Below are 11,490 nucleotides of genomic sequence, written 5' to 3' on the forward strand. Positions count from 1 at the left end.
CCGGCTGGCAGGGAGCGAGGCTGCTCTGCCGGCTGCTGCCACGGGCAGGTGGCCCAGTCCCGGGCCCCTTCCTCCCCCCCCACAGCGGTGGGCGTCTCCTCGGGCCCAGCCCCGTCACGTGGCGGCGGGAGAAGGGGCTGGGGGGCGGGGGCCGGAGCCACCCCCGGCTCCCAGCGCCCGGGCTGCCGCCCCCAGCGCTCCCGGGAGCGGATGCGCCCGTGCGCAAGGGCGCAGCGCCGGCTCTCCCCGCCGCGGGGGAGGCCGGGGTGGGGCGGGCTGCAGAGGGAGGGGGGTTAGTCACGGGGCGGCTGGCTCCCTCCCTGGCCCATGCCACGGGGCTTTCCCTGCCTCCGGCCTGCCCGGGCGCCGTGCCAGGCTGGGGAGGCAGGAGCGCGCCGGGACAGGAAAAAGACACCCGGGGCCCGTGCAAAACGCAGCAGCCCTGCCCGGCCTCGCAGCGCAGCTGCCTCCTTAACGGTAAGGGGTGGGGGGAAAGCCGCATATCCAGGGACGGGCCCCGACCTTTGAACTGTGGGGTCCCCCCCTACCCGAGCGCCCCCGGGGGGGAGGTGCAGAGCCACTGGCCAGCACCGTCTGTGCCAGGGCTGCGCTTTGCCTTGGGCTGCCCCATCTGCAGCCCACCCCCCCGCCCCGGGGCCGCCCCCCGCCCAGCCAGCCCCGCAGCGCCCTCCTCCCCTTTAAAATGCATCGGGCTCAGCTGTGCCCCCAGCCCAAGGCACACCGTCTTCTGGCCGGGATGCCCCAACCCCTGCGTTGCCCCGCGCCCCAGGCGTTCACAGCTTTGCCTTGCTGAGGATCCCATGGCGGAGGGCATGGGCCAGTGCATTTTCTGATTTCCCTGCCTGCCCTTCTGCAGAACCCGCAGGCCAATCCGCCTCTAGCGGCAACGGCTCTGCAGGTGCCAGCCCAAAGCACTTTGCAAACAAGCAGGGGCGCTGGAACTATGTGTATAGTGGGGGTGCTGAGAGCCATTGAACCAAGCTGTAAACCCTGTACATGATGGAAAACACTTCAAGCCAGGGGGTGGAGCAGCGCCTCCAGCATCTATGAAGCAAGTCTGCTGTGTGCACCTAACTCCCCCTTTCTCTGATGGGGGTCTCACTACCATCAGCTTGTAGGATCAGACCCTATAGATATATAGGCATCCCCACCTCTGGGGTGGAGGATATCAACCAATGTGCCTGCTAGGCAGGGCAGGTGAAATTTTGGCCAGGGACGGAAGGGCAAAGCCCTTCTCTAATTGAAAGGGCCATAGGATCTTTAATGTCATCACAGAATCTCAGTCTTCGAAAGATCTCCTCCAAAACACCATCCCACGGTCCACGCTACAGTCCCTTCTGCGGAAGGATAAAGTCAGAGTCAATCGTGTTGTGATTTGACCTTGTGATTCCCGGCTTTTCTTACCTGGTGCTCCATCCAATGGCATTCCCTGCTACATGGAAAAGGCTTGCTGGCTTCTGCTGCTTTGCCCTGTTCTTCATTAGCAATAATTGCAGAGGGTTTAATTAATTAAGCGACTTAGATGCTTTCAGGTACCATGTTGTTGTTTCCTTATTTAGCCTGGAATTTGTGGAAAACAGCAGATCTGAAGTTAACCTCAGGTTTGCCAGACCCCCAGGGATCACTTCACAGGGCTCTTCTTGTGTCCATGTGCTTTCTAAACAAAAAACAGGAGAGTTGAGAACTACCCGAGGCTGCAGGGTGTTTTGCCCATGCTCTGCACCTAGCGGGCTGACTTGCTTCTCAAGTGGGCAGGGGCTGGGGATGCCAGGGCGGCATCGTGCTTAGCCCAAGAAAGAAGAAGGCATCATGCATTGGAGTGACACCCTGTGCCTAGCACTCAGTGTAACTCTGGTGGTGTTTGGAGGAAGCTGCACTTAGCTCTGGTTGGCTAAAGGAAAAGTCATGGCAAGATGGGCGGTTAGCAGGTGCAGAGGGCCAGTGGGGGAAATGGGATAGCAGGTCTGAGTGATGTGGACTAAGCAATGCTATGGTCAGTTCTATAACAAAGGCTATTGTTAAATTTGCCTTTGTGCAGGTTCCACATATCACTTGTGGTACTGAACACGGGGGTCTTGCACATCCAGTGTCTGGGTAACATTGAGGGCCCTGTCCTGCAAGCCTGACTACACCCATGAATCAAGGAAACTAGTGCCAGGCTGCGTAAGGCTTCATTGGACTGGGTCCTGACATTTGGGGCCACGACCTTCAACCTTTAGTTGCACAACTTTGGCATTATACATATAAGTACATCACAATTATAATTGATGATTTTATCCAAGTAGTGCCTTGTAGGTGGCAGATAATAGATTTTCTAAACACTTGGGCTTTTTAAAATAATATTAATAGTGTATTGACAGTCTGAAGTGTCTGATCCTATAACCCCACATGTAATGTTACTCATGTGAGTAGTTCCATTAGCTTATGTGGCATTACGCCTGTAAGCAATGTTACACGTGCATGTAAAGTGCTGGCAGGATCAGGCCCCAACAAACTGTCAGGCTTTATGTATTTTGGTAGATGAAGTTCCTTGTTACTGACAGTAGGGGGCCGGCCAGCCCTGTGGCCATGGGGGGCCAGTGGGGCTGGCCGGCTGCTGGCCTTGCTGGCAAAGCTGTACACATCTTTGTGAAACTTATTCAACACAAGAATGGCCATAGTGCGTCAGACCAAAGATCCATCTAGCCCAGTACTCCCTCTTCCGACAGTAGCCAACGCCAGGTGCTTCAGAGGGGATGAAGAGAACAGGCAATTGGCACGTGATCCACCTTGTCGCCCATTCCCAGCTTCTGGGCAACTGAAGCTAGTCTTATACAGATACGACTACACAGTTTTGTTTCAGGGTGGACAAGACGTCACGTTTATTATAATAACACAATTTGATTTAAGACCAATTACGAATATCTAAATACTTATGTATATAAATACACACACACACAAATATTCTGCAGCTGCTAGATACTTACCAATCCTGAATGTAGCTTGGGTTCGTAGCTTGTGGCAGCTAACTGGCCAGGAAAGCCGGGCACAAGGAAGGGCTGGGTTTCTGTTGGGCGCGCACCAATGCCCTTCCATGTTGGCAGCAGAATGTTTCCCTCCAAAGTCTTCTGTCTCACCCATCCTTTTTGTAGGCTTTAGTTTGAATCCAGAGTCTATAGGTCTTGCTGTGTCACGCTGCCTCTGGTTCGGTATGATTGATCACCCGTTAATTGCAGACATGACTTCAGCCTGGGACCTGGCTTTGATGTTTCTTCAGTTGTACTTTTGTTTTTTTCTTTTGAGGGTGGACTCCTCTTCCTTTGTCAGGATTCGCAAAAAGAAAAGGAGTACTTGTGGCACCTTAGAGACTAACCAGTTTATTTGAGCATGAGCTTTCGTGAGCTACAGCTCACTTCATCAGATACATACCGTGGAAACTGCAGCAGACTTTATATATACACAGAGAATATGAAACAATACCTCCTCCCACCCCACTGTCCTGCTGGTAATAGCTTATCTAAAGTAATCGTCAGGTTAGGCCATTTCCAGCACAAATCCAGGTTTTCTCACCCTCCACCCCCCCACACAAATTCACTCTCCTGCTGGTGATAGCCCATCCAAAGTGACAACTCTTTACACAATGTGCATGATAATGAAGTTAGGCCATTTCCTGCACAAATCCAGGTTCTCTCACTCCCTCACCCCCCTCCAAAAACCCACCCCCATACACACACAGACTCACTCTCCTGCTGGTAATAGCTCGTCCAAACTGACCACTCTCCAAGTTTAAATCCAAGTTAAACCAGAACATCTGGGGGTGGGGGGAGGAAAAAACAAGAGGAAATAGGCTACCTTGCATAATGACTTAGCCACTCCCAGTCTCTATTTAAGCCTAAATTAATAGTATCCAGTTTGCAAATGAATTCCAATTCAGCAGTTTCTCGCTGGAGTCTGGATTTGAAGTTTTTTTGTTTTAAGATAGCGACCTTCATGTCTGTGATTGCGTGACCAGAGAGATTGAAGTGTTCTCCGACTGGTTTATGAATGTTATAATTCTTGACATCTGATTTGTGTCCATTTATTCTTTTACGTAGAGACTGTCCAGTTTGACCAATGTACATGGCAGAGGGGCATTGCTGGCACATGATGGCATAAATCACATTGGTGGATGTGCAGGTGAACGAGCCTCTGATCGTGTGGCTGATGTTATTAGGCCCTGTGATGGTGTCCCCTGAATAGATATGTGGGCACAATTGGCAACGGGCTTTGTTGCAAGGATAAGTTCCTGGGTTAGTGGTTCTGTTGTGTGGTATGTGGTTGTTGGTGAGTATTTGCTTCAGGTTGCGGGGCTGTCTGTAGGCAAGGACTGGCCTGTCTCCCAAGATTTGTGAGAGTGTTGGGTCATCCTTTAGGATAGGTTGTAGATCCTTAATAATGCGTTGGAGGGGTTTTAGTTGGGGGCTGAAGGTGACGGCTAGTGGCGTTCTGTTATTTTCTTTGTTAGGCCTGTCCTGTAGTAGGTAACTTCTGGGAACTCTTCTGGCTCTATCAATCTGTTTCTTTACTTCCGCAGGTGGGTATTGTAGTTGTAAGAAAGCTTGACAGAGATCTTGTAGGTGTTTGTCTCTGTCTGAGGGGTTGGAGCAAATGCGGTTGTATCGCAGAGCTTGGCTGTAGACGATGGATCGTGTGGTGTGGTCAGGGTGAAAGCTGGAGGCATGCAGGTAGGAATAGCGGTCAGTAGGTTTCCGGTATAGGGTGGTGTTTATGTGACCATTGTTTATTAGCACTGTAGTGTCCAGGAAGTGGATCTCTTGTGTGGACTGGACCAGGCTGAGGTTGATGGTGGGATGGAAATTGTTGAAATCATGGTGGAATTCCTCAAGGGCTTCTTTTCCATGGGTCCAGATGATGAAGATGTCATCAATATAGCGCAAGTAGAGTAGGGGCTTTAGGGGACGAGAGCTGAGGAAGCGTTGTTCTAAATCAGCCATAAAAATGTTGGCATACTGTGGGGCCATGCGGGTACCCATAGCAGTGCCGCTGATCTGAAGGTATACATTGTCCCCAAATGTGAAATAGTTATGGGTAAGGACAAAGTCACAAAGTTCAGCCACCAGGTTAGCCGTGACATTATCGGGGATAGTGTTCCTGACGGCTTGTAGTCCATCTTTGTGTGGAATGTTGGTGTAGAGGGCTTCTACATCCATAGTGGCCAGGATGGTGTTATCAGGAAGATCACCGATGGATTGAAGTTTCCTCAGGAAGTCAGTGGTGTCTCGAAGGTAGCTGGGAGTGCTGGTAGCGTACGGCCTGAGGAGGGAGTCTACATAGCCAGACAATCCTGCTGTCAGGGTGCCAATGCCTGAAATGATGGGGCGCCCAGGAGTTCCAGGTTTATGGATCTTGGGTAGTAGATAGAATATCCCAGGTCGGGGTTCCAGGGGTGTGTCTGTGCGGATTTGATCTTGTGCTTTTTCAGGAAGTTTCTTGCGCATATGCTGTAGTTGCTTTTGGTAACTCTCAGTGGGATCATAGGGTAATGGCTTGTAGAAACTCGTGTTGGAGAGCTGCCGAGCAGCCTCTTGTTCATATTCCAACCTATTCATGATGACAACAGCACCTCCTTTGTCAGCCTTTTTGATTATGATGTCAGAGTTGTTTCTGAGGCTGTGGATGGCATTGCGTTCCGCATGGCTGAGGTTATGGGGCAAGTGATGCTGCTTTTCCACAATTTCAGCCCGCGCACGTCGGCGGAAGCACTCTATGTAGAAGTCCAGTCTGCTGTTTCGACCTTCAGGAGGAGTCCACCTAGAATCCTTCTTTCTGTAGTGTTGGTAGGGAGACCTCTGTGGATTAGTATGTTGTTCAGTGGTATTTTGGAAATATTCCTTGAGTCGGAGACGTCGAAAATAGGATTCTAGGTCACCACAGAACTGTATCATGTTCATGGGGGTGGAGGGGCAGAAGGAGAGGCCCCGAGATAGAACAGCTGCTTCTGCTGGGCTGAGAGTATAGTTGGATAGGTTAACAATATTGCTAGGTGGGTTGAGGGAGCCATTGCTGTGGCCCCTTGTAGCATGTAGTAGTTTAGAAAGTTTAGTGTCCTTTTTCTTTTGTAGAGAAGCAAAGTGTGCGTTGTAAATGGCTTGTCTAGTTTTAGTAAAATCCAGCCACGAGGAAGTTTGTGTGGAAGGTTGGTTTTTTATGAGAGTATCCAGTTCTGAGAGCTCATTCTTAATCTTTCCCTGTTTGCTGTAGAGGATGTTGATCAGGTGATTCCGCAGTTTCTTTGAGAGCGTGTGGCACAAGCTGTCAGCATAGTCTGTGTGGTATGTAGATTGTAATGGATTCTTTACCTTCAGTCCTTTTGGTACGATGTCCATCTGTTTGCATTTGGAAAGGAAGATGATGTCTGTCTGTATCTGTGCAAGTTTTTTCATGCAGTTGATAGATTTCCACTCCATACGGCTAAATGCAGTGCCTTGCATAATGACAGGTTTCAGAGTAACAGCCGTGTTAGTCTGTATTCGCAAAAAGATTGTCTGCATCTTCAGCCGTTGGTGTTTACACTTTATTTCATCAGGACAGGCTGGGGCTGGAGGTTGATTCCATCATCCATACATACCTCATTCACACATCAAAACTACACTAATAAGATTACAGCAGGGTTTTGCAAAAATGAAGTGAGCGTTTTGAAATGGAGTTTGGGAGAAGTTAAAATGGAGTTTGGGTTACAAGATGGACAAGTGTAAGGAATGACAAACAGTGAACGGAAGTTACAGTGTTGAAGCAGTGCAAGTTTCAGTGATTTAAGCAGCAACTGGACTGAATGTGAAACTCAATTAGCCAGTTATTGGGGTACCTGGTTTTATGAATGAATGTAGTTTCAGACATGCTGCAGTTAAAGTAATGAAAGAAAAAGCATTGTAACAGGGTTTACTCACCACTCTGCACTTCCTCATGGCCAGGCATGGCATGACAGTGTGCTTGTGGGGGAGTAGCCCCTGTCAACAGTCAGTCTGGGGCTGGGGTGGTTTCTTTCAGAGAACTTATATCCCTCCAGCCAGGGCACAGTCTTTAGCCCATTCCTTCCAGGGTCAGCTACCCAAACTAAAGTTCAAAACTCTCTTAGCAGAAATAAAAAGCTTCCACCCTCTCCACAGCTCTTTTTCAGCGCGGTCACATTCAGCCTGCAGCCCCCTCACTGGGCTCACCTACCCTGGCACGCCACTTCCTTGCGGCTGGTAGGGGAATCCAGTCCCAACCTCCATTCTGGGCTACCACCCAGTGCCCTGTATTGCACAGCTAAGTCAAATCCTCTACCCATAGTGCAGTTTTCCCTGCGCTATTTCCTTCCTCACCTTTCCCTTCTAGGTCTCCCAATCTGCTCACTCAGGACCCTGCAGGCACCTTTTGACTCCCTGCATTCTCTTTCCTCCAGCCCTTCCTCAGCTGGGCCCACACAGTAGTTAAACCTGGAATCACCTCATTTCTCTCAGGTGGGGCCCATTCTGTAATCAGGGCTGGCTTAGTGCGGGGCTCTCTATTATTATCTCAGAGCTCTGGATGATCTCTGAGTGTTGATCTCTCTCTCTCTCTGTATATTCTGGTCCCTATCAGCGTGCGCCAGGCTGGAACAATGGTTGCTGGGGGTGTGACGCTTCAAGTAGAGCGACCAAAAGCATGCTCTCATTCACATACTGCGTTTGCAGTTTTGTTTATTTGCTTTCAGTACCCCGCAACATCTTCCCCTGGGATTTCACCCTGGTGTGGAATAACGATGCCCAACACCCCTGGAAAGTCATGGGAGAATGGGGAGCATAGCCCATGACCCCTGGATGCCAGGGGCGGTTCCACCTGGGAGTACAATTCCTGAACTAGAGCTCATGTTGGATAAATATGTACTTATATACGGTCCCAATAAGGCGGGACTGGATCGTGCAGCCGCCTGGCTGCTGTGGCAAGCAGGCTGGCAATGGCAGGCGGCAAAGAGTCAGATTGCCACGGAAGTAGATTCACTCAAGGACTGATGGGATGAGTTGGAGAAGGAACGGGGCATGTGGAAGGCGCAGGCTCTGACTGCTAGCGCCCAGGCATCTTCCCTCTCTGGAGCCGCAGTGCAGGTGGTGGCAGGAGAGGAGGAGCGGGAGCGGGTGGACGGAGAGAATGCCGCTCTGAGCCCGGCAGTAACCTGCCTGAAGGATCTGGTCCTGGAGGGGTCTGCCCGGGAGAACAGGGCCCGGGGTGGCTTATTCAGCCCAGGTCGCCACCGTTTGGGTGAAAGCCCAGAGGGGTGTGGGACCATATGATGATTGGGATGGGGATATCTGGTGTGATCCGGATCCCCCGGATGCATCCCCCAGACGGCTGGACCCCAGACACCGTGTTGAGGCCGTCCGGAGGGTGGTCTGAAACTATGGGCCTGCGCCCACAGGGGGCAGGGCAGCCCCATACCAGACACTGTGGCAGAGACCAAGTTGACTCCCGCACAAGCAATAGAGTTAACAAAAACCCTGGATGGCCCCTCACGCTCCGGGTTCAGCTGGTGAGCCCGGGATATGGTGACCCTCTGAACCTCGCTGAGACCAGACGGGTGTTAAAAGCCACGTCCGGGTTGGGAGGAGATTTAGCAGGGGCGGCTCGGCAGCAAGCCAGTCATGCCGCACACAATAGCATCTTTGATACGTTGGCGGGGATGGCGCCTGCCGTGGGGCCACGCGCGTTGCTGGTCTCGGCAGCTGCTGCGCCTGGGGAAGACCCCGTCCGGTCCGTAGAGAGAATGGTTCTCCTGGCACGTTTGTGTGGCCAGGGTGTGGCTGCCACAGCAGGAGGGCAGGTGCCCCCGACCACAGCTCAAATAGCTCTGCCTCCGGAGGAACGGAGGCTGATTGCTCAGGGTCTCCCAGTCCACGCGCAGCAGGCCATCAGGAGATGGAGGCCCGGGGAACCCGCGGATATGGAAGGTTTATTTTTTGTTAGGTTCTCTAATAATCATTTTGTTGTTAAGTTTTGCACTTGATACATTGGTATGGTGAGTTACATGTTCTTGTATTGTTAATTCCACTTTACTGTGGTACTCCTACAGATCTTATTTGTTGTGTGTACTTAAGGGTTAGGGTTGACTTTTATTCTTTGACAGCTATTGCAACATCAAACTTGGGCCTCATTTTGTTTGTCAGTGTACCCAATTATTGTCAGGGTGATGGCTTTATTGTAGTCCCAATTATTATAATTGTGATGATTTGCATTCGTGTTTATATTATATCTAGTGTTTAGTCAATTGTAATGGTTTTAGTTATATTCGCCTGGTTATGACTGTTTGGTTTGTTTGCCACAGATCACCTATCCCCTACAATGACAACAACTACTGTAATAATCATAGATCAAGGGGTGAAGTGTTGTTGGAGCAGCAGTGATCTGTATGCCTTTGCTCTGCATAACCTGTACGCTCCAAAGGTCTGTTACACTTCCGCCCCCCCTTTTGTCTCCTCTCCCTCTTTGAAACCTTCCCCCTCCCTCCTGGAATGCTTGTGGGATGAATGGGCTGGTTGAACAGCTGGAAGATCAGAAGAGCTCCCAGGTAGACAAGGTGTCTGGGACACTAATTATGCAGCAATCACATACCCAGTGCATGGACACTGGCCAACCAACCAGACGCGGCCAAGTCATCTCTAGTCGCAGGCCATGAGGAGCAGGTTTTTAAAAGGGGAAGGGGCCACGTGCTCAGGAGTGCACTCACAAGCTTGGACCTCCCGTGAACGCCCTTCGCCCGGAGCGCCTGGCCAGTGGTTTGCCGCATTGCATTCCATCGTGCCTCGGGAAGACTGACCTCCATCGCCCCGTCCATCGCCGCACTGTGGGACACTGACCTGGAAGGATCCTGACATCTCCAGTGACATGCCTGTCCTGAGAGTATGCAAGTGTGAGTGTGAACCAAGCCCCCTTCTTTTCAGCTTAGCTATCAGTCTATTAAACGCACTGCTTTCTGCCAGACTCTGGTGGGTCATCAGTCCTCCCTAAGCTTACTAGCTGGCCCAATTTCAGGTAACAGACTTAACCAGCAAATTCAGCGGCTGGAGGCATGTTTGAGAGCACAGATGGAGAAGGAACTAAACAACCCAGAAAGGGAGGACCTCCAGCTCACCAGTTGGAGAATGAAACCATACTTTCAGGGGATAGATGCTTTCCCAAAAGGAAAGCCATATAGCCTGTGTGCCTGGGAGATCATTTGCGTGGAAATACCCAGATGTTTTGTTCTGATTGACAAACTCAACTAGAAGGCTTAGTAACTAAGGTACCATACAAATCTTTTGCTTGGAGTAAAGGAATTAATATTCCGGTCAATTACACAACTGAACAGAGATAGTGGATATTTTATAACAATGCGTATACAGGGCCTGATCCTTCTTCTACAGGGGCAATGGCCAAATAGAAATTGATTTCCATGGCAGCAGCTTCAGGCTCTTCCCGTCCTTTGCTGGAAATGGAGGTGCAATTACATGGGTTTATTTTTCTGTGTTTCTGCTGTTATTGAGGTTTGCGATTCTTCATAATCTCCCACATATCAGGTGCTGTTATGCACTACATCACTGGCAGTCCATGCAACAAAGTACAGATATTTGGAATCCTTCGGCACCTCACCAGTACTTTGGTCATCAAATAATAATACTTCCCCTCCACCCCTAAAGTATTCTGACTTCTACATATGTCATGTGTTTTTATTATGATCATGGTTGCTATTCATTAATCTGTCCTCATGAGGACTATTTCTAGTATTCCAAGCGTTGAGAAGCTTCCTAGAGACTTTTAAAAACAATATGAACATACTAAGTGACTTGCGAGCTTCTGTGTGGAAAAGATATTTTCATTTAATTTATTGAGATCAATTCAATGAAAATTATATTTTTCCCTCTGTGTTTCAACTATTTCCTATTTCATTTCAGCTCTGGATGCTGCAACTACAGAGGTTAAAACAGAAGGAGGCAGTGGAATCCCTCCTCTCTGCTGATTCTTCCCACAGTGACTTCTACCACCCCATAACGCTTGACGGATTATGCAATGCATTCACTCTGTCCTCATCCTATACCACAGCTTGAGAAGTTTCCTAGTGACATTTATAACATATGTGAACTGAGCATAAGATTTGTAAGATGATGAGGTGTAGAAAGATATTTTCATGTAATGTATTGACATGAATACAATGGAAACATTTATTTTTCCCTTTGTGTTTCAACCAAATTTCATTTCATTCCAGCTGAGGTGCAGTGACTACAGCAGGAGGAAGGAGGGGCGGGTTCATCTGTCAACTTCCTCGTGGAAGTGGCTGTCTTTCCATCTCCAGACTCAGCAGATTCTATGGTTTCTGCACTGATCAAAAAGATCTCTCTCGAGACACAGAGATCTGCAGCATCTGTCTCAGCTCTGGTCCCATTAGATTCCCTGCCCCTGTCCTTTTAGTGCCAAGTAATATTTTCGGAACTACTATCC

At 49.9% G+C, this 11,490-nt stretch overlaps 1 long non-coding RNA gene across 1 annotated transcript; it reads left to right on the plus strand.

The window, feature by feature from the left end:
- The first annotated feature begins 222 nt into the window (after window positions 1-222).
- On the plus strand, window positions 223-11,221 carry LOC144276649 (uncharacterized). The gene is made up of 2 exons (XR_013348297.1): window positions 223-477; window positions 10,947-11,221. It is a non-coding gene; the product is annotated as an uncharacterized LOC144276649 (long non-coding RNA).
- The last annotated feature ends 269 nt before the right edge of the window (window positions 11,222-11,490 follow it).

Source organism: Eretmochelys imbricata, chromosome 17 (assembly GCF_965152235.1).
Source record: "Eretmochelys imbricata isolate rEreImb1 chromosome 17, rEreImb1.hap1, whole genome shotgun sequence".
Classification (NCBI taxonomy): Eukaryota; Metazoa; Chordata; order Testudines; family Cheloniidae; genus Eretmochelys; species Eretmochelys imbricata.